We start from the raw sequence: 21,660 nt of genomic DNA, 5'->3' as shown, positions 1-21,660 counted from the left end.
CTCTCCACAGAGATTCTAAAAGGAATGCATGCTAACACAGCACAGGCAGAGACTCAGCGATGAACTGGATATGGAAGAACAGAGCAATTTTTGCTGGGAAAAGCAAGCTGGCAGGGCCAAACCCCTCCTTTGGAAAGAGGGTGGAGCTGGAACACACTGACTAAAACCCTTCCTGTACCCCAATAACCTGATCCTGTTAAGACCAGTGTTATCCCCAAAGACATTTTTACAAACACCCCCAAACCCAAAACTTAAATCAACGTTCTCTGCCCTCCTTTATATTACAGACCTAATCCAGTGGTGTCACCTCCTACTTTAAACCCAGCAATGACTTCCCCTCTCTTGTGGCATAAAGTTTAACCCCAGGACTTTGCCTATGAGGCCACCCAGGATCTGGTCTTTTCCCCTTCTGAGGCTTCTCCTTCCTCTAAAGCATCCGTCGGGCCTGTGCCTCAGCTCTTGTTGCTGCTGTCCTTCACCACTGTGCCCTGGCTTCTGGCCATCTAGGGAACTCTCATCAAAAATCAAGAGTGCCGGGACTCCCCTTGGCCATGGCTTCCCTGTTCACTTCCAGGGCTCTCCTCTGCCCTCAAGCACCTTCCTCACAGCATTGATGAAAACGTGTGGTATTGCTGGTCCATGTGGGTTATTCCCTTTTGTACCACTGTCCCAATGTCTAAAGGGCCTGGAGAACAAAGGCTGGTATCTTTGACCAACATTAGAAAAAGTTAAAATATCTAAAACTGAGAGACATAAGGTTGTAGAGAAATGAGCGGCTTCATCCCCTGCTGGACAACTTGGCAGTGACTATTACAAGTGAAAACAATTATATGTCCTCTGACTGACATTTCTCTCTGGGCCCTAGGCACAGTGAGTGTGGTATGAATGTGTGGAATAAAACACTAGCCTCATTTGATATATTTTTAAGAAAATGAAACACAAAAAACCTGCTCCTGGAATGTTTTTATATTTAAAAAAAAAAGGAAGATTGAAAACAAAAATTCCAATACAAGTAAAATGGAGGATTGTGTGGTCCTTTTTGAGTGGAAATATAAAATTTGTGCCACATTTTACAAAGACTATGTGAAGTCATATTCTCCCCCCTGCACACACTCTCTATAACCAATAATAAATTAGCTAATTAAACTAGTCCAACCACAATACATAAAAGGCTATGTAACCATGAAAAATCATATAGAAAGAGATTTACTGATACAAAGAGGTCCCTTGATTATACCGTTAAAGTAAAAAGACGGGTCACAAACTTTTATTTTTGTTCATTTAAAAAGATAAAGACTACATGTCAATATATTCATAGAAAAAATGTGCTCTCAACTTTTTAATGATAATAACTTTTTAGTTTAATTAGATGAAACATTAAAAAGTACATTTTAAAACCCAAAATACAGAAATATGACTGGTATGATTTTCAAGACTAGATTTGTATATTACTTATGTAATTCAAAATTACAGTATTTTAACTATTCTAAGACATATATTGTGGCGAGCCGCCTCACCACCATGATAAGATGGCGCTGGTTTCTTGAAGTGCTTTCTAGGTAAACAAGCCCATATTTGGTTAAGCCAACTGTTGCAAGTGGGAGCACCTATGAACATAGGCCAAGTGGCAGGAGTAGATTGGCTATTGCAAGAGTATAAAAGTGTATGAATTCGGCTCAAAAAGAAGAAGAAAAACCATGGTTTTATAATATTAAGGTCCTGATTAAACTGCTGAAGGAAGATTCCTGTGTCGTGCTTTCTTGCGGGCGAGGGACACGACAATATATTCTTTTATCTATGGAATTAGAATATTTATAAAGTGCCATGATGAATGGTACCTTATGAATAATTGCCATTTTTTTCTTTCTTAAAACCTAAATCCCAAGGCAGCCTGGTCTTCCACCATCAAACACATCTGGAAGTCACTGAAAAGATCATTTTCTTAAAAGGAAGAAGATGATTAAAAGATTTATGCATGGGGGGCCTGGGGTTGTAGCTCAGTGGTAGAAAGCTTGCCTAGCACGTGTGAGGCACTGGGTTTGATCCTCTGCACCACATAAAAAAATAAATAAAATAAAGATACTGTGTCCATGTACAAGTAAAAAAATATTTTAAAAAAAGATTTATGTATGGTGCTTAAATGCTGATTTCCTGAATTACTTCTTAGCCTATGTCTGAAAGCTTATGTCCCCTCAAAAGTCATACGTTTAAGTCCTAATAGGATGTCACCTGGAAGAGGGGTCCTTGGAAGGTAATGTGGTCCTGAGGCTAGAGCCCCATGAAGGGGAATGAGCCCCCTGGATACAAAGGAGGAAGGGATCTCACTCTCTACCATGGGAAGAAAGCAAGAGGGTGATCCTACACCAACCAGGACAGGCCCTCACTAGGAACCAAAGTGGCCAACACCTTCATCTTAAGACTTCTCAGACTTTACAACTATGAAGAATGAATTTCTGCTGCCCAGCCTATGGTGTTTTTGTTATAACAGTTCAAAGTGACAAAGACAACTCACAGGGGACATCTCTGCACAGTGTGGTCACGGCTCTCTCTCGTCATTCTCTTCTTGCATATTTGTAATAGTCTAAATTTACAATGACCATATGGATTCTTCTAAAAGAAAAAATCATTAACACTTAAATAGAACAGTACCAAATGTTCTCACTTAGGAGGGAAAACATGGTAGAGGATACCACATCAGAACAGACCTAAATGTGAGTGCAACTTAAGAATAAAAAAAGGACTGTTTCTTAACTGTCCCCACTTTCCTCTCTGGTATTTCTGAAACCAGGATACATACATACACACAAAACCAGTATGTATGACAAGAAAGAGAAAGGAAAAAAATTTTGAAAAGCATAAGGTTCCAAGAATAGCAGAAATCTTTCTTCATCTGCATATTCTAGCCAGAAGAGTTATTAGGAGGAATTCATCTCTCAAACGTAGATGGTATTCCTCAGTCTTAAGGCTTCACAAACATGGTCTTATCTGAGACTACGTTTCTGCTAGGTCATCACATGAGAAAGTCAGGTATACAGCTACACTATCTCTACCACCCTTAGTTTTCTGGAAAAAGAGGGGAACAGGGAAAAGTTCTCTCTAGCACCTGTTCTTTTAGAATAAACAAACTAGGGAAACATTGAATGGAAATACACCACCCAGTAATGTGAACAAAGTACAGATGAAGCACCAGCAGCACAGATTTTGCTTAATAAGGTGTTAAACTAAAGAAATAAGAAAGCAAGTTAGCTCTGAGTCCCCTTTGTCTCTTTTCTCTTTCCCATCTCCCTGTAAACTTCAGTCTTTCTGAACTGCACCAGAATTCTAGAATCCTTAATTAAGGCAAACAAGGAAAAACTGGGAAAAGACTGGCATATTAACAAACTAATTAAAAAGTAAGACTCAAGTCCAAAATCCTATTTCTTGTTACAACTCTCCCTTGACCTACAGTAGACCCACTAAGCCTGATTTCTCTAATGCTTTACTGAAACAGTCAGCAACCCCTGCCTCCTTTTAAAATGAACAAGTAGTGTTATGGTTTGGATCTGTGATGTCCCCCAAGGTCTCATGTGTTCACAGAGGCTGATTTTTGTCAGAGTGATTCAATCATGAAGGCTCTGACCCCATCAGTGAATCAATTCAATGAATGGACTACTGGGAGGTGGGCCTAGACAGAGGAAGCAGATTTCAGGAGGGTTGGGGGGGGGTCACCCTGGAAAGGGTATTTCTTGTCCTTTGGAGCATTATAATTATGTGTAACAGTGGGATATGCTGTCACACGTCCGTCGGTACATGCACAAGACGTAACAATATCATTCCCCAGTAGTTCACCTTCCCTCCTCTCCTCTGCTCACTGATCCCTTTCCCTCCTACTCTACTGGTCTCCCTTCAACTTTCATGAGATGCCCACCACCACCACCTTTCTTTTCCTTTTTCCTAACTTCCACATACAAGAGAAAACATACAACCCTTTGCTTTCTGAGACTGGCTTATTTCACTTAAAGTTCTCAAGCTCCATTCATTTTCCTTCTTCTTTATGGCTGAATAAAACTCCACTATGTATATATGCCACATTTTCTTTATCCCTTCATCCACTGACAGATACCTAGGCTGGTTGCATAATTTAGCTATAGGGAATTGTGCTGCTACAAACACCGGTATACATGTATTCCTATCGTATATGTTGATTTCAATTCTTTAGGATAAATATTGAGAAGTGGTATGACTATATGGTGGTTACATTCCTAGTCTTTTGAGGAACCTCCATACCGATTTCCATGTGACTGTATTAATTTACAATCCTACCAACAGTTTTAAAGCATTCTTTTTAATTCACATTTTCTTCAGCATTTATAATTATTTGTATTCTTGATGGCTGCCATTCTAACTCAAGTGAGATGAAATCTTAACGTAGTTTTGATTAGCATTTCCCTAATTGCTAAAAATGTTGAACATTTTTTCATGTATTTGTTAGACATTTGTTTTTCTTCTTTGGAGAAGTTTCCATTTAGTTCATTTGTCCATTTATTGAGTTATTAGTTTTTTGACTTTTTTTTAATTCTTTTTATATTCTGGATATTAATCCTCTGTCAGAGGAGCAGCTAACAAAGATTTTTCTCCCATTCTGTAGGGTCTCTCTTCCCATTCTTAACTGTTTTCTTTATTGTGCAGACGCTTTTTAATTTGATGCCATCCCATTTATTAACTCTTTCCTGAGTTTTAGAAGTTCTATTGAAGAAGGAAGCAGGCAGTTTTAAAACACACACACAAATTAAAATCAAAACACTCTTGGAATCCAGGAGGTCTTCAAGCTGGTGAAAATGGGGAGACTACAACTGATACTGCAGGAAGGATGATTAAATTTCCAGTCGCCTGAATTTTCACAAAATGGCTAATTTTACTTGACAAGTTCTATATTCACTAGGCAAAACTATATAAAATAAGCAATTTATGTTCCAAAGTCAGAGGCCTTTCTTTACACTGTCAGATCTGTAACATTTCATTAACATGTAATAACAACTGACCTCAAGATGAGATTTTTCAATAACATACTAACATAATACTCAGCTACCTGCCACATTCTGAATAATTATCAGTTACTTCTTAGTGATTAAAAAAAGCAATTAATTAGTTATTAGTTCTCTAACACACTATGATAATTTCACAATATAACTATTAACCTTTAATATTTAATGCAAATTGTGAAGCTTTAACAGGCAATTTTATTCTCCTGGATTTCATGACAGAGCTATTATTTTATAGAAGTAGATTCTTATCTCTGTGAAATGGGACAAAAATACTTCTGTACAGAAAATTATAATTTACTCTAAGTGAGATATACCAACCAACCAGATAAGAAAATCAAAACACTTGCAGTCATCATTTCTGATATAAATCTAAAACAAAAATTCTCAGGACTAAAAGCACAAAAAGGTAGGAAGAAACTACCAGTAGCCACTGATCCTGAAGAAAGAACAGGACCACATGTCTGATGGCTTCTGACAGCCTCAGGTACTCACTGGAAGGCACAGTGGACCATTTTCTGAAAAGCAGCTGCCACTGGGAGGGACTGAGTCCACGTGCAGAGCTGGGGAATGCAGGCTGCGGGGTGGGTCAGCAGGGCCTCTACAAACTCTGGAAACTGACTTCTGGGGCTCCCCCTGCAGGCAGGGCCCCACAGTGAGGAGCGAGTGCTGTGAGGGGAATCAAAGTGGAGCAAAACAGTGACGAGGAATGGGAGGCGGGCAGGAATTCTCAGAAGGCAAGCTGCCCCTGCAAACCACCAGAGAAGGGAGAAGGAGCTCCAGAAGAGTCAAACAAAAACCAAGAATTATATGACCTTGCCTCCTAAGAGCTGATGAAAACTAACTTCACATAAACACGAGCAACAGAAGTCCTGAGATCAGGAGTCGAGCTGCAGCTCAGTGGCAGAACACCAGGATAGCATGCACGTGGCCCTGGGTTTCAATGCCAGCAGGAAAAAAGTGCTGAGATCGTACCCCATTCAAAGTTCTCAGAGAAGAAAAAATAAACAGCAAATATTCCCAACAATACATGCTTACCAAAAACACATAATTTCAAAATAAGCCAAAAGATATTGAAATGATAAAATGCATGAAAGAAGTCAGATATTTTTTAATTCAAGAAAAACTTAAAGGAAAAAATATTTTAGAAATTAAGATTATAGAGAAAAACAACATACAAATAAAAAGGAATAAGAAAAAAGAGTTGTCTCCATAGTCTGTGATTTTCTCTCTTATCGATCTTGAAACTTCCAGCCTCCAGAACTGTGAAAAAGTGAAAAGTCTGTTTTTAAAACCTCGATCAGTGGTAAATTTTTTGATGGCCCTGACATATTAACACAATGGTTTAATGTAATTATATAAAGTGCCCTTGTAGCCAGCAGCCAGATCACACCGGGCAATCAGAAACTCGCCCAGTGTTCCATTCCAATCACTGACCCTTTCCTCCCTCCAAAAATAGCCACTCTTCTGATTCTTCTAGTAGTTACTTCTTTCCCTTTCTTCAGTTTCGTCACTCCTGCACATATTCCGAAACACTATAATTGAGTTTTGCCCACATTTTCTAGACTGTTTTTAAGCTCTTACTCTGGAGGTCTCTCTCCAGTACTGCTGCTGTAATTCAGCACCTCCCACACCTCCTGAAATTTTTGCAGATGGGCAGACAAATCCAAATGTTTGATCAGATTTCTGTTTTATCCCTTCGGCAAAGTTATATGTTGTAGTCTTTTTTTTTTTTTTAATCAAAAGACAATGGTCCAGTTTTCAACATTTTATAATGTTAGCTATTGATGCTCAATGCCTAGACTGGATTCATTCATTAAAGGTTGTAAAATGGTGATATTTGAATTCTGTCATTTTGTTCTCATTTGTAAATGGGATAACTATATATGAAAAGGTGCTTGTCCTCATCTACTACTTGGCTGCTGAGTATACTTAGGAAAGTCAGGACAAATGTCTGATTCTTTCCTTATACAGTTTTCAGGATAACTAATTCCCTGAACTGAGAAACTGAGGAACAGAGAAAACACAGAACTACATTTCTCAAATCAAGTTCACATGATTTCACTAGTGATCTTTCTATGTTGTCAAGGAATAGATCATTCTAAAGCTATTTAAAATGTTCCTGTCAGCAGATAAAAACAAAATTTGCCAATTCCTTTTTACAAAGAATAGTAAACATACTGAAAAAGAAAAACCAAAAACAGAAAGACACATCAATCTCATTTATGAAAAGTGATGAATACTCAATGCCAGCACATTAAAGAATACACTTTATCAAGGTTTTCATTCCAATTATAAGATAAAAGAAAAGAAACCTACTCACAATATAAAAGCATAAAACAATGATGAATCACTTAGTAAAAAAATGTACCTACATAAAGGAACCACATAACTCAACTATGGGACACAACGACACCTTAAATTAACTGGGGGAGCGGGTGGGAGAGCAAGTTGTAGTCTCAATCAGAAGGCTCCAAATTGCAAAGCTGCCAGTTCACACCAATGTATTAAATTCAACAAAATTCTAAATCAAAATGATCTTAAAAGTTCCCTTTGATGAATAAACATAGGACTGACCAAGAAATTTTGAAATCAAGCATATCGGTATGCTAATACAGTATGGAATTTTTATAGACCCAAAAGAATGAACAAAATGAAACAAAAAAACGTTAGCAAGGATGTGAAGTAATCTTCCAGTTTAAGTAGATACAATGACTTTTAAAATATGTTTGCTGATATCTACTAAAACTGATCAGAAAAAAATATGCATAAGGGATAGAGAGAAGAAAGTTAAACAGAAAATAGTAAAGAAAACATGAAAGAATAATAAACCAATATAAAACTGTTAAAATAGATGAAAGATTTATCAAAGTAAAGCAAGACATAACAGTAATTTTACTCCTAGAACCAGACCCAAGAGAAGTACATACATACAGTCATCAAAGGATAAATCCAAGTATGGTCAGGGCTATACCTAATTCCCAGACAAACCAACAGCCCCTCAGTGGTAGAACAGGTAAGTAAATTATACATTCACACGACGGCGCACACACACACGAGAAAGAACTGCCTATAAGATGGCTAAACCTTAAAAGCAATACTGAACTTGATAAATCAGACACCATAGTATGTCTGATCACATTCATATAAAATTCACACATAGGTAAAATTCTTCTACAGTGCTGGAAGTCAGGATCAGTGTTCACCCTTGGATGGATAGGAAGAGAAGGATCAATGTCAGTACCTAAAAGGGTCACTCTGCTTCTGGATTCTTGATCTGGATGCTGGTTACAAGAGTGATTACTTTGTCCAAAAACATTTACCTAGCACACATGAGGCTCTGGGTTTGATCCCCAGTGCCAGAAAAATAAAAGTAAAAAATAAATTTCAAAATTTACCAGGCTAAATAGATATATTTACATTTGTGTGTTCTACTTTGCAGCATGTATGTTTATTTCAATACAAAGTTTTAATTTTAAACATTTTTTTTTTTTTTTTTTGTGGTGCTGGGGATTGAACCCAGGGCCTTGTGCTTGCAAGGCAAGCACTCTACCAACTGAGCTATCTCCCCAGCCCTAATTTTAAACATTTTAAAGAAAGGAAGCTGGCGTAAGAACAAGCAGACAGGAAAAACAGAATAGAGTTCATAAATAAGTACAAATAAAATGAAGCACTTAAGTATATATCTTATGTGTATAATGTCTTAGCTTTTTCACCACTGTGACCAAAAAACCTGATTAGAACAATTTTGGAGGAGAAATATTTATTTGGGAGCTCACAGTTTTAGAAGTATCAGTCCCTAGCCAATTCCACTGCTCTGGACCTGAGGTGAGGCCAAACATCACGGTGGAGGGGTATGGAGAAGGAAAGCACCTCAGGATATGAAAATCAGGAAACAAACTCCACTTACCAGAGACAAAATATATACTCCAAGGGTACACCTACAATGGTCTACCTCCTACAGCCACATCCCACCTGACTACAGTTACCACCCAGTTAATCCCTATCAGATTTCCACAGCCCAACTGGTTCACCTCTAAACTTTCTTGCATTGTCTCACACTTGAGTTGAGGGACACCTCACATCTAAACCATAATATATGCAATTTCAAATCAGTGATAATAAACACTGCTGAGCTATTTCTGTAGCCCTATAGGTGAATTCCTACATTTTACTTCTTAAAACAAAAATGAATTCTAGATATGGGTCAAAGAAATGAATAGAGAAAATGAAAAAAAGTATCAGAAGAAAAAACATGGGTGAATTTCTTTTGTCTACATATTAAGGAAACCTTTGAGACATGACACCAAGCCCAGAAAATAATAAAAGTGAACAAGAATGACTTAAAATTTCTACAGAGCAAAAGACACAAAACCACTATCCAACCAAACAAAAGGTCATAAAACAAAGTTAAGGAGAAAAAAGCCTTACCATGCGAACTATAAGTTTTTTTCCATAATATGAAATATGGGCAGAAGACATGTTTTATCCATATACAAAAAAAAATCAAAATAAGTGGCCATAAAACGAAAGACATTTAAAATTCAGTTAAGGACTACAAATTAATATACATGTTTTAGACATCGGATTTAAAAACTAATTATATTTCCTTGAAGGAAGTAAATTTGTACCTATTTTAGATTGTTTCTTATCTTTATATTCTGAGACCAGAAATATTTATCCTACTAAATACTAGCACAAGTACCAAAAGTAAATATATGCCAAGGAGCTTTCTGTATTCAGATGTATGTTTTTGGTATTCATGAAAAAGTCAGAAATCAACCAAATGTTTTCAGCTAGAAATTGTTTTAACAAATTAATGGTAAAGTGAAATGAACAACACAAGGCAATCCTACTGATATCAGCATAAATATCATCAGAGCTGTTGGAGGAAACAAAGACAAGCAAGATGTTAAGTCAGAATATCAAATTTCAAAGTAATATATATAGCAAAGTCCCATTTCTACAAAGGTGCCTATGAAAAAATATAAGGAAATAATCAACAAACTTTTAGTAGTAGTTATTTCTCTGCAGGTAAAATCATGGGGAATTTCTGCTTTCTGTAGTTCACGTTGAGAATAATTCTATATTTGAAATCATTCTGCATCACAATTTTTGTAATGTGAGAAAGTACATAAAAAATTAATGAGATGACAACCGGAAGAATGAGAAGTTATACTCCACTTATACATGATAGATCAAAATGCATTCTATTGTCATGTGTAACTAATTAGAAAAAGTAAAAAATAAATTTAAAAAATTAATGAGATGAAAATATTTCAAGAATGTCCACATTTTTAATTTTTTTTTTTTTAATGTATATAAACCATGTGTAGAAAACAAAAGTAAAAAAGTAAATGTGATTACACAAGAGTCCCTCCCCCTGGGGTTTTGGCTTACTAGTCTCTGAGAAAAGAAAGCCAGACAGAATGATCTCTTAAAATTCCTTCCAACCTTGAAATCCTCTTTTTGTTCCCTTTTCTTCTTTCTACCTCCTTCAATCATAATAATGATACACACACACACACACACACACATGTATATATATAAAAATATATGCATGCACACACACACACTTTTTTTTTTTTAACTGTACTGAATGGATAAAGGGTTATATTAGGTTTCCTTAATTTAAAATACAATGTTATTTCCTCCTGGAACTCAAGTTCATCTGCTTTCTATACAACCCTACTGTGAGCATCCCTTAAAACGTGCCCACCCACTAGCCTCTTCAGGATATTCTTCTAGTTGCTTTTTTTCTGGATATTTGGAAAACAATAATTTTGTCCCAAAGTACTCAAAAGCCAAAATTTCTACTGGTAAAAGTAAGCCACCTTGTAATTACCTAATTTTTCTCCCCCACCTCCTCTTTTCTTTTCAGGGCTGGGGATGGAATCCAGGGCCTTACACTTGCTAGGCGAGAGCACACCCCAGACCATTCTTCCCCAACTTTAAATCAGGTTTCCTGTACTTAGCCCAAGTGATGAATACTAACAGAAACATAATCACAAACTGCTACATTTTGACAGGTGCATGTGCATAAAAAAGCCACTGCATTTTGAAATATTTACATATTTTGGAAAAGTATTTAAAGGACTGCAAATAACTGTGTAAAAGCAATAAATATGAACATAACTTACCTATATTTTTCTACTATTTCATCAGTTGAAAATGGCAACATTTTAACCTTGGTGCATGCTCAGTGAGAAGACTCCAATATAACTTTACACATGTAAATACAATGTAACATTTCCCTAAACACTCATCCCAAACCAGGAAGCACTATTAGCAGAAACAATGGAGCAGTATGGAAGTGAATTCAGATCAGACAACCTAGGTTCTCGTTTCATAAAATTTAGACCTAACATCCATTTGATAATCACTGAGCCAGTAAGTATTTGGTTTTCTCAAGTTTCCTCAACACATCCATGCACATTTCTTTTGCTTCACATTTTCCCCAAATTTAAAAACGCCAAGTCAGTCTTAAAAGCTCCTGATGGTTCCTATAAGGAAGGAAATAATGATTAATAAGTCTATACTCATACTGCAATTTGGGCTATAAAGATGCAAACAGGATCCTTCTCTGTACTTTGCTGGGAAGGAAAGAGCATGCTCTGTTCAAAAAGAAATACTAAACTGAAGGCTGGATGTCAAGATCAAGGGAAAAAGGGGGAAAATGGTAATCAAACTTATTAACAAACTACTGTAACAACAAAGAAATCTCTTTCCTCAATTTACATTAAAAGCATACAAAGTGTTTTGCTCAAGTATACAGAATTCATTTAAGATTTTATTTGTTTATATGGTACTGGGGACTGAGCCAAGTACCACTGAGCTACATCCCCAGCTCTTTTATTTTTTTATTTTGAGACTGGGTCTCACCAAGTTGCCCAGGCTGGCCTTGAATTTATAATCCTCCCAGCTCCCAAACTGCTGGAATTATAGGCATGCACCACCTCACCTAGCTAGAATTCACATATGATCTTTAGAAATGTTTTCCAGCATCAGGATGAAGTACTGGAACACACTAATGATACCAGTGTGCAATATGGACCATGGGGAAATCTCTGAAGAATTTAAGGACACTGTGCTTGTCCACAATGCTTCTCCCTCAATGATCCTGGATAAGCCCTTAAGTCTCTGATCCCAAATGACATCTGGGTGTATCACTGCTCTTAACTACACAATTCAAAGTTGAATACATTTCAAAACTAATTTACGTTTAGTGTTTTTCTTAAGACTTGAATCTAGATACATTATAAATCATGGGAAGAACAGAAGCAGGAGAGCAAGGGAGAAGCAAATGCATCTCACAATTAAGAATCCCTACCAAGGGGCTGGGGAGATAGCTCAGTTGGTAAAGTGCTTTGCTTGCCTTGCAAGCACAGGGCCCTGGGTTTGAACCCCAGCACTGCAGGGGGAAAAAAAAAAAAAAAAAAAAAAAAAAAATCCCTATCAGGGTATTTCCTTCAACTAAAGAATTTGTACTAGACTTTTTTTTTTTGCATATATATTGCAAGCAAATATTCTTAATCCCTTTTTAACTTCAATAGCATCTAATTGCTTTATCTCCCTAATCTGTTTGAATAGAATTGTTAGTAACCCAAAGCCAAAATGATAATGTGCCCCTCAACTAGCTTTTGAACAGAATGTCTTTCCTAGTTATTCCTATCAAACCCCTTTATAAATACACATAATTATCCAGTTCCAACAACCTTTCTAAACAAACCATTTTTACTGCCTGCAACTCAGCAAAAATATTACTGGGTCACTAGGGCTTGAAAATAACCCAAATCCAAGCTAACAGATTTGTCACAGATGACAAGATGTGTACTGATGTGAATGGATGATTGGCATTCTTCTGACAACAATCTCAAAATCAACAGTAATATTAACAAAATTTTGCTATTTGGAAGAATTTAATTACCAATTTTTAAATTACAACCAGAATACAGTGAGATCATTCTGTATTATCCAGAGAATTCTAACTAACCGCCAACATTCAGCTTAATCAATGAAGAAACTGAGTTTGTATAAAACCAGCACCACCGAAGTAGAAGAGCTCCATGACTCGCAGTCCTTCGGAGAGCCACACTCGACCAGCTCAGACGCACCAACTGCTGGGTCAGTGGAGAACAGGAAGAAACAAAGGCCCCAGGAGAAATGAAGAGACATGAAGTCACACACGCATGCAGCATATTTAACAGCAAGGAGATGTGAAAAGCGTGACCAGACCAGACAGGACTGGTCTTTTGCTCATTTGGCCTTTTGTTCATTTGGAGCCCTGATGTGGAGGCTATAAAGTTCAATAGTTTTTTTTCAAATATCTAAAACACAAGGAAGAACTTCCTTCCAACAAGAAGCAATATGCAATCACAGCACAGGACTGGTTTGTATGATTTCTCCTCCACCGGTATTAGAGGTGGGTGCCATCTAATTCTTACTATGGACAACTGGATTTCCAGTATCTCAGTAATAGGATTTCTATCCTTCCAGTTGCTCAAGCCAAAGCCTCAAGAAGTGTCTTGGACTCTTCCTCCTCTTCTCACACATACACCAGTCCATCGACAAATCCTGCTCCCTTTCCTTCAAAATAGCACTTCTTCTCACTCCTACAACTATATCCAGGAGTGAAGCCAACATTCCCTCAGGACTGCTACAGAACAGTCTTCCCAACTGGTCTCTGATTTTATCCCTGTTTCAAGATTAGTCCCAACAAGAAATTCAAAGCAGTTCTTGCAGTAAAGAAGCTGGTCTATGTCCTTGACTTCTGGGAGATAATTTGTATTACATCTAATAAAAGTGTGCTTGTTTAGAACAGGGACTGCCCACACTGAATCTCTGGATAGGGCTGATCATATCAGTCTTGGGGTGGAGGCTGGACATGCCATAAGACCATCCTATGATTTGGGGTGGCAGCCTAGGTCACAGTTATCAGTACAACTGGAAATTGGGTGGTTCAACTGTGGAGAATCAATCGAGCCTATATAACAAAGCCCCAGTGAAAGAATGTGGAAACTCGAGAGAGCTTTCCTGGTTGGCAACACTCCTTGTGTATGGTCACACATCAATAACAGAAGGTAACACAGCCTGACTCCATAGAATAGAAAAGAAGATTCACACTGGAATGTTCCCAGTCTCGGCCTGATGCATCTCTTCCTGCAGCTGACTAATCTGTATCAAATCTTTCCACCTTTCCATGGTGCCACAGAGCAAATCCAGGGCCTCAGTCTTGCTAGGCAAGCACTCTACCAATAAGCTACATCCCCAATCCCAAAATTCCCTTTAATATACCATAACCATGAGTATAACAACTTTTAGTAAGTTCTGAGTCCTTTCAGCAAATTATCAAACCCAAAAAAAGTTGGGGGACCGCCCCCTCACCCCAAACTGCAGTTGCCATGGAAGTAAGGGCAATCCTGGAGACCACCCCCTCAAAAATCACAGCTTGGCTAACTCTGGGAAGGTATCAAATTAATTAACAAGTTTTTCCAGAGTACATGTTATCTCTGCCTTTCTGTCAGCAGTGTCTCTGCCTCACCTCAGGTCTGCCCTCCCATTTCTTCTCTTACGACAAAAGTACCCTCCCTTGTCTTTTCTTTCCATTTGTGGTCTCCATCCTTCTCTTCAAATCTTCTCAGCAGTCTACAGACCTTTAATCAAAACAGAATTCTAAAATTCTATCATACTCTTGTAAATCTATGAAGTGTCTACTTCTCCTGGAAGGGAAAGACAAACCAAGGAATACAAAAGGTTTTCTAGCAACCCGGTCTTGTATTTACCTGAGCTGCACCAGAGGTGAATACAAGTAGCAGTCTTATGACCAGGATCAACATTTCATCCTGAGGCCCAGCCACTGGCACCTGCTTTGGCCAGTCTTGACACTACTTACTTCCTGGAACTGTACTCATTTAACAAGCTTATTACTCAAAAAGATTCCACTTGGCTTGGCTACAGTCACCATGGCCTTACTCTCTTGCTTCAGGCTTCCAATTTTTAAATGGCACTATTTAACATTTGGGCAGATTGAATTCTCTGCCTTACCAGTTAATTAGCAGTCATGTATTCAAGTGATAATCTGATATGTGTAAAACTAAAAGGAAAAATTTGTTCTTAATTCAGTATGACCAAAGACTTTATAATTTGAATATTTAAAAATCTTATTTTATAAAATAAAGGACACCCTCCCAAGAGAAAATAATTTAATAAAGATTTCACAATAGTTGTATATTATCTTTAAGTTAAGGAACCTTAATGGAATACCCTAAAAGGGATTCAAGAAGTAGATACACACAAATAAAGTTTTATACTTCTTAAAAAAAGCACAGATTGTTATATATAGCATGGTTTCCCAGGGCCACTGCAGCAGTCTTGGGGTGTTCTCATTAAGCAATATCCTCATCTCCTGCAGGAACTACCACAGAAGCTCACTGGTCTCCCTGCTGTAGCTCAATCCGCCAGCCCATCTACCTAGTTCTACCACATGCCACTATAGTCAGAGTGGTCTTACTCAAAAATGCAAGTCTGGTCTTTCATCAAGAAGGGATTCTGGCATCTTCACCACAGAGTCAAACCCCTGACGCTCCATGCCCTGCCTCCCCTCACCCCACTCTTACCCAGATTCTACTTATCCCTTAGACCACAGACCACACCTTACCCAAGAGTTCTTTGCTGATGGTTCCCACAAAGGAAGACGCCCCCACGCCCTTCACTTCTGACACCACCCTTTCAGCACTGACCACTCTGGCCTAGCACCTTCTCCTCCAGGCTGGATGCTTGAGCAGAGACAGAAACACGTCTTTCTTCCTGCTGTATCACAGTGCTCTGCAGAGATCTGTTGAATGATTGACTCAAGAATAACACACTCACTCTGAAGGCTTCGAAGTCTATTATTAGTACAAATTATATAATTTTGTTAGCACTTCTTTACCACAAAAGGAAAATGTTTCTTTAAAGTGAGTGTTGTTTATATGTCATTTCAATACTAGACAGTTTTTCTTCATATACAACTTCAGTGTGTAGGTTTTGTTTTGGGGGTTTTTTTGTTGTTTTTTTTTAGTATTGTGGGTAAAGAGTCTATGTTTTCACTAAGGATTTAGTAAAGAAAGAGTATAAATTCAGAAATAATGGCTGCCCAATTAAGTTTCATTTCAATAATTTTCGAAGTCAATTAATACCATGTCCAAAGGGGCTTTACAACCATGAGCAAAAGCGTTCTTTTGATAAGCAAGGGGTCAAACGTATGTTTAAATGTGCTAAAATTTTAAATTAAAAAAACTTTCCTCATAGAGGTTCAATTCCTTTATTAATCATATCTATGAGGTTAGAAATTAGTGATCAACACTGTGGTCTAAGTTGAAGAAAAGAGGTCCTTTTCATAGGACATAGTTAAAATTAAGAAAACTGTCAAGTGAGGGAGCACCCTGTGCATAAACAGTTAATTTCTAAACAGGAAACTATTTGGAACAAGACAGCCTGCACACAGCCCAGCATCAATTCCCCAGCACCCTGAAAGAAGCATGGAGATGAAGTGATTGCTCTGGCCAAAGCCTGCAGCCAAAGCATGGGAAAGAACTGCAGGGTTTCTCCCTACAAATTATTTCTGATCCTTTTGTTTACCTGTTCTATACCCTTCACTACCTTCAAGGTCATGGACTTTCTACTACTTCTGTCGCCAGAACTCAGCAAAGTCCTAACTATATCAATAGAAGGAATTAAGTGAGCACAGAACACAGAACAAAAAGAAGGAAGTTCCTGCCACAGCTGGACTTATCTATACAGTAACCTATGGGGTTTTACGTAAGTCTGATCATTTTAAAACAACATATACTAACAATTAGGTGCAAACTACTCTATTTCTTTACTCTTTCTTGATACAATGGAGGAAGCCTTACTCTGGCAGATCCTTTACCTTCTCAGAAGCCCAATTTCAATCACCAAGCTTTCCTTCTCCATGGGAGCCTCACTTTCATTAAACACACCCAAGTCTCTCCCAACTGCAAACAAAACAAATGTTTGTGGATCTCCATGACTTATAGCTCTCTAAATCTCCCAACCCCGCCTTCATACTCAAACTTCTTCACAATGGAAGCCTGCATTTCTTTACCACCTACTTAATTCATGCAAGTAGTAAATTACTGAACCATAAAACTAAAGATGGAAATTATTTTTATACAAAATTATTAAAGTGATTTAAACATCTAAAAATTTATGAAATGACAACAACTTGTCCAATTCTTTCCATTCCATGCATTCTTCTACCTCTCCAATTTTACATCTAGCCCCACTCCCACTTCATCTTTCACCAGACAAGATCAGAATCTCCACCAATTACAAACCGCATTGTGTATTTCTGCATAGGTTTTTGTTGGTTTTGTTCCCTCTACTTAGAGTGTTTTCCAACCTTTTGTTGATTTAGTAACTTCCTCACTCAAAGTCCAACTCCACTGATATCTCCTCTCTGTTTTTCCGACCCTCTCACCTGAAATAAAATTAACTATTCCCTTCTGGGCTCCCCCTGGAACTTTACTCAGTTCCCTGAGGGCATCTGACCCATCATATCCTATTTCCTTAACTGCCTGTCTCTTTGACAGAGCTGAATTTCTGGAGGACAGACACTTTTAATTTAAGTCATAAAAATTTAAAAGATCTGTAAAGCTCCTGAAACTGTGTGCAAAGCTGTGTATATCTCAATACTGCTAGAGAAAAAGGTCTATAGCAGTAAGTGTCTCAAAAAAGGGAAATGGCCCAGAACAAGTTACAAATCTAGTCCCCTCAATTGAACACACTATAGGGCACACAGTAGACACCCATTAAGTGTCTATTAAATAGTCATCAATATACTACAAAGGGACTGCACAGTATTAATCAAAATACCTAATTTGGGAGCAAGAAAAGACAGTCCTGAGTTGAATGGTAATGCAGCAATGCTGGTTTCTTAGACTGAACAAATCATGGTAACATAAGAGGTTAAGAGGAAACTGGACAAAGAGTACACAGGAACTCTGCCAACTCTATGACTTTGTTCAAAAATAAAAGATTTAAGAGTCTCTTTTTATGTAGTTACAAAACTCTTAGATATCCAGTTTCCAAATTTCAAATAATTATTAGCAAACAGGCCAGCTGTATTAAGTCCCATGAATATATGTTATAAAGGGTATTATACTCAAACCAAAACAAAACTCCATTATAATCACAAAAATTATAAATTACAACTCAGAAGTTAGTGATTAGCCATTTACTTCATGATAACAAAGATCTGGGTAAGAAATTTCTGACTTTTCAAACCTGAATCACCCAAATCACTCTGTTCAAGCACCAGGATGCTGAAGAGGGAAAGAACAGAAAAACACACAATCACCAACAGCTGGCACTGCCACAGAACGGGGTGCAATGGAGGCAGAGAGCAGGAGCATCTATGGTCACCACAGAGAGACTGGTAAAACTGTAAAAGCAAAGTTTAGAACAAGGCCGGTAAGATGAGAAGCATTGGCCAAGAAAAGAGGAGGACCAAATGTACATATGGGCTCAGTAGCCACAAGACACCAAGTGAGAGAACACAGCAAGGCACTTGAAATAGCTATTGCTCAAAGTACAAAGTAGGGTAAGGCAAGAAATGGGCAGTCCAGTTTTTCAATCTAGTTTTGGGTGCCGTGCCTGGAAGCCTGGCCTTGAGTTGCTTTCACTGTCCTCAAAATTTGGAGCAACCAAAAACTTTTGTATGTAATTTGCTACTTGCCACTAAGACCCTGACCAACACAATCTCTCTCGAAGAAAATTCACCTCCACACCATAAAATTCAACAACAAAAACTATGAACGTTTAACCATACATCTCTGGGCTCCAGCTATTTATACGATTTTACTGGCACCCAGCATGTGAATAAAGACAGAGAAAGTAGGCTTATAAAATGCAGAGATGACAAAAGTCAACACAGACACAGCAGACATTAAGTTCTACACTTAGGTTCAAATATATCAACTACACAAAGGTAGGTATGGGCGAATTAGGGAGGGAATACTTTCCAGAACACTAATCCACCCTACAGCACACCAGCCAAAAGCATAGAGCAAACCTTTGGGCTTCCCGCTTCCAGCATGCAGCAGGGTATTTGACTAAAAGCGTGAGTCATGAGGCCAAACGGCACAACTGTGAAACCCACATATACAATTTATTAGCTGAATAATGCTGGACAAATTAGTTAATTTCTTTGGGCCTCAGCATCCTTCTTCATGAAGTACGGATACCAACAGTACCAGACTCATGGATTTCATGTTTAAGTGAATTAATACATGACAGTTATTATTAATGTGCACTATGTAAAACCACATGTGTACTCAATTCTCTGGGCCCTCACAGACTAGCCACGCTTTTCCTCCCCCTCAAGAAAGCATGTCATTGGAGTAGCAAACATTATCTTCAATCTACTTGATTTACTACATGTAATTTAAGCAAATCCTCTCAAAACTTAGTTTACTGCTAGTAACACATTCTCTACAACCCACGAGTAATAACCACCCTTCAACGTGAATAACACCTAGGAGGAACACTGATCTAGAGACTGCAATAAAATAGACGAAAGCCCACCTCACACCCAAACTTTGCTTGCCTCTCAGTTGACCACGTGCTCTAAGGGACCTTTGGACCCATCTCCACACCCTAAAGCCAGCACATCAGCATCATCCAAGAACCTGTGCAAAATGCACATTCTCCATTCCCAATGCACAAACACAGGATGCAGCCCAAGCTTTAAACAAGTTCTCCAGGTCAGTACCGTGCACACAAGTTAAGAGAATCACTGAGCTAACTATGAGGACTCCACAGCTCATCAACAACCAATTTAGAAGTCACTAACCAAGGAAGGGCAAGTTCTGGACATTCTGTTTACTCTTGAATGTGAACACAAAGAAGGAAGCTAAGAACTGTGGCAATCATGTCATAACCCTGCAAGACAAGTCAAATGCACATCTGCCACACAGGGTCCTCACATAATCAAATTAGTAAAATAAGAATCATGGACCCTCATCACCCAGGAGCCTCCTGAGACTTGAAGTAACACCACACTTCATCAAATACAAGACTCATCAATGTGAGATGCACCATTTTTCTATGAACCATCAAGGGGAGAAACACTGCTGACCTAACTGATGTGCCATTCACTTAAAACATACCACGTCTCATTCAGGAACGTTCATATACAAAAATATATATCTATTCAAAGGAAGAAAAAGTAAAAGCCTTATTGTTTAAGCCAGATGAGTAGGGTCTCTGTAGTTTTGCTGCTAAAAACATCAAGAATTATATTCTAAAGGACATTCTGTTCCATTTGGGTATTCACTAACTGCAGAGTACATCAAACAGGGGAGAGAATGACGGTGGGTTAGCCTGAAATACACAGACTGAGAAAATAAGGCTCAGAAGGAAGCACCCTAACCGTCCTCAGACATCCGAGAGCAGGACAACTGCAAAAGAACTAGACTCTGAGCTGCTCCAGACAAAGCTAGAACAGTAGACTTTAAGGTAGGAATCAATCTACCAACGTAAGGAGCTGCCTTCAAAATGGTTTGCACATTCAAGAAGAAACAACACACTCCAAAAACTTAAGGGTATGCTTCCTGCACTGGCCGAAAAAGAGGAACAGACAGTCTAGGGAAGGAGAAGTGGCTGTCACCTTTGCAGGCTCTCCATTAATGAAAAGAGGAGAGGCACCTTCAGGGTGCACCCACAGAGTGGCCGTACTTTCCCAAATGGTGACTTACCTTCACCAATATCAGAATCTGAAGTACGATGAATGGTCATAATCAACTGTGGAAGGGGGTAAACCCTGATTTTTACTATTACTGAGTAGTTTAGTGTTTTGTTTTGTTTTTCAATTTCACTTAGAGGCAGTTAAACTAGAATCTGAAAATTCCAATGTTACAGTAAAAAATTACAGAACATACTTTCTTCTCCATAAATTACAAAATGATTTTTTTTTTGGCTTATATAGAACATTCTGACATTTGACTTTCTAAAAATGTTCAGACACTACTACAAAAGGCCGACTGGTCAGCCTAGTCAGGCACTGGACCTCCAAGTTTTAAGACAGTCTTGTCTGCTGACACTTGAGGCCAAAAAAAAAAAAAATGAACTCTAAGGAGCCACAATGTTTCAGCTGATTTTAAATCACTGTCAGCAATAGTGACACCATGCCCAATGACCAAATCCCAGCAAAACCACAGAACAAGCTGGTGAAAGACCTCAGGTCTACATGTTCACTCACTTCAGCTCATCTTTCTGAACCATGAGCCTCCAGATATATCATGTTAAAAAAAAAAAAAAAAAAAAAGGCTCTTCCTTAAAAAAAAAAAAAACAGGTTATTGTATCCACTTAGTTCCCCTATACATAAAAACAGGGAAACCAGAGAATCCTTTGCTAAATATAACACCACACAAAACCAAGTGATCTTAAACTAAAAATTATTTTCTAATAAAATCAGTACCACTTAAAATGATCATAAATCAAATTTAATAATAAAAATTACTAGAAAATAGTAAACTATATTCTCATGGTCAGTTCTAATAATTAGATTCTTTTAAACTTGAGAGGGTCTTAAAAAGGTCTTATATTGTAGTGCTCGGTGAGTTGCTCAGTGGGCTG

The 21,660-nt window shown here is 38.0% G+C and overlaps 1 protein-coding gene and 1 pseudogene across 1 annotated transcript in view; one reads left to right on the top strand and one right to left on the bottom strand.

Annotated features, from left to right (window-relative positions):
• Positions 1–5,696, top strand: part of LOC124982127 (vacuolar protein sorting-associated protein 4B-like) — an 82,704-nt pseudogene extending 77,008 nt beyond the window's left edge.
• The window catches only part of Xkr6 (XK related 6), a 244,250-nt gene that overhangs the window by 193,130 nt on the left and 29,460 nt on the right, over positions 1–21,660 (bottom strand).

Source organism: Sciurus carolinensis, chromosome 4 (genome assembly GCF_902686445.1).
Source record: "Sciurus carolinensis chromosome 4, mSciCar1.2, whole genome shotgun sequence".
Taxonomy (NCBI): domain Eukaryota; kingdom Metazoa; phylum Chordata; class Mammalia; order Rodentia; family Sciuridae; genus Sciurus; species Sciurus carolinensis.
The sequence above is the reverse complement of the archived record's forward strand: the minus strand, read 5'-3'. Positions and strand labels throughout refer to the sequence as shown.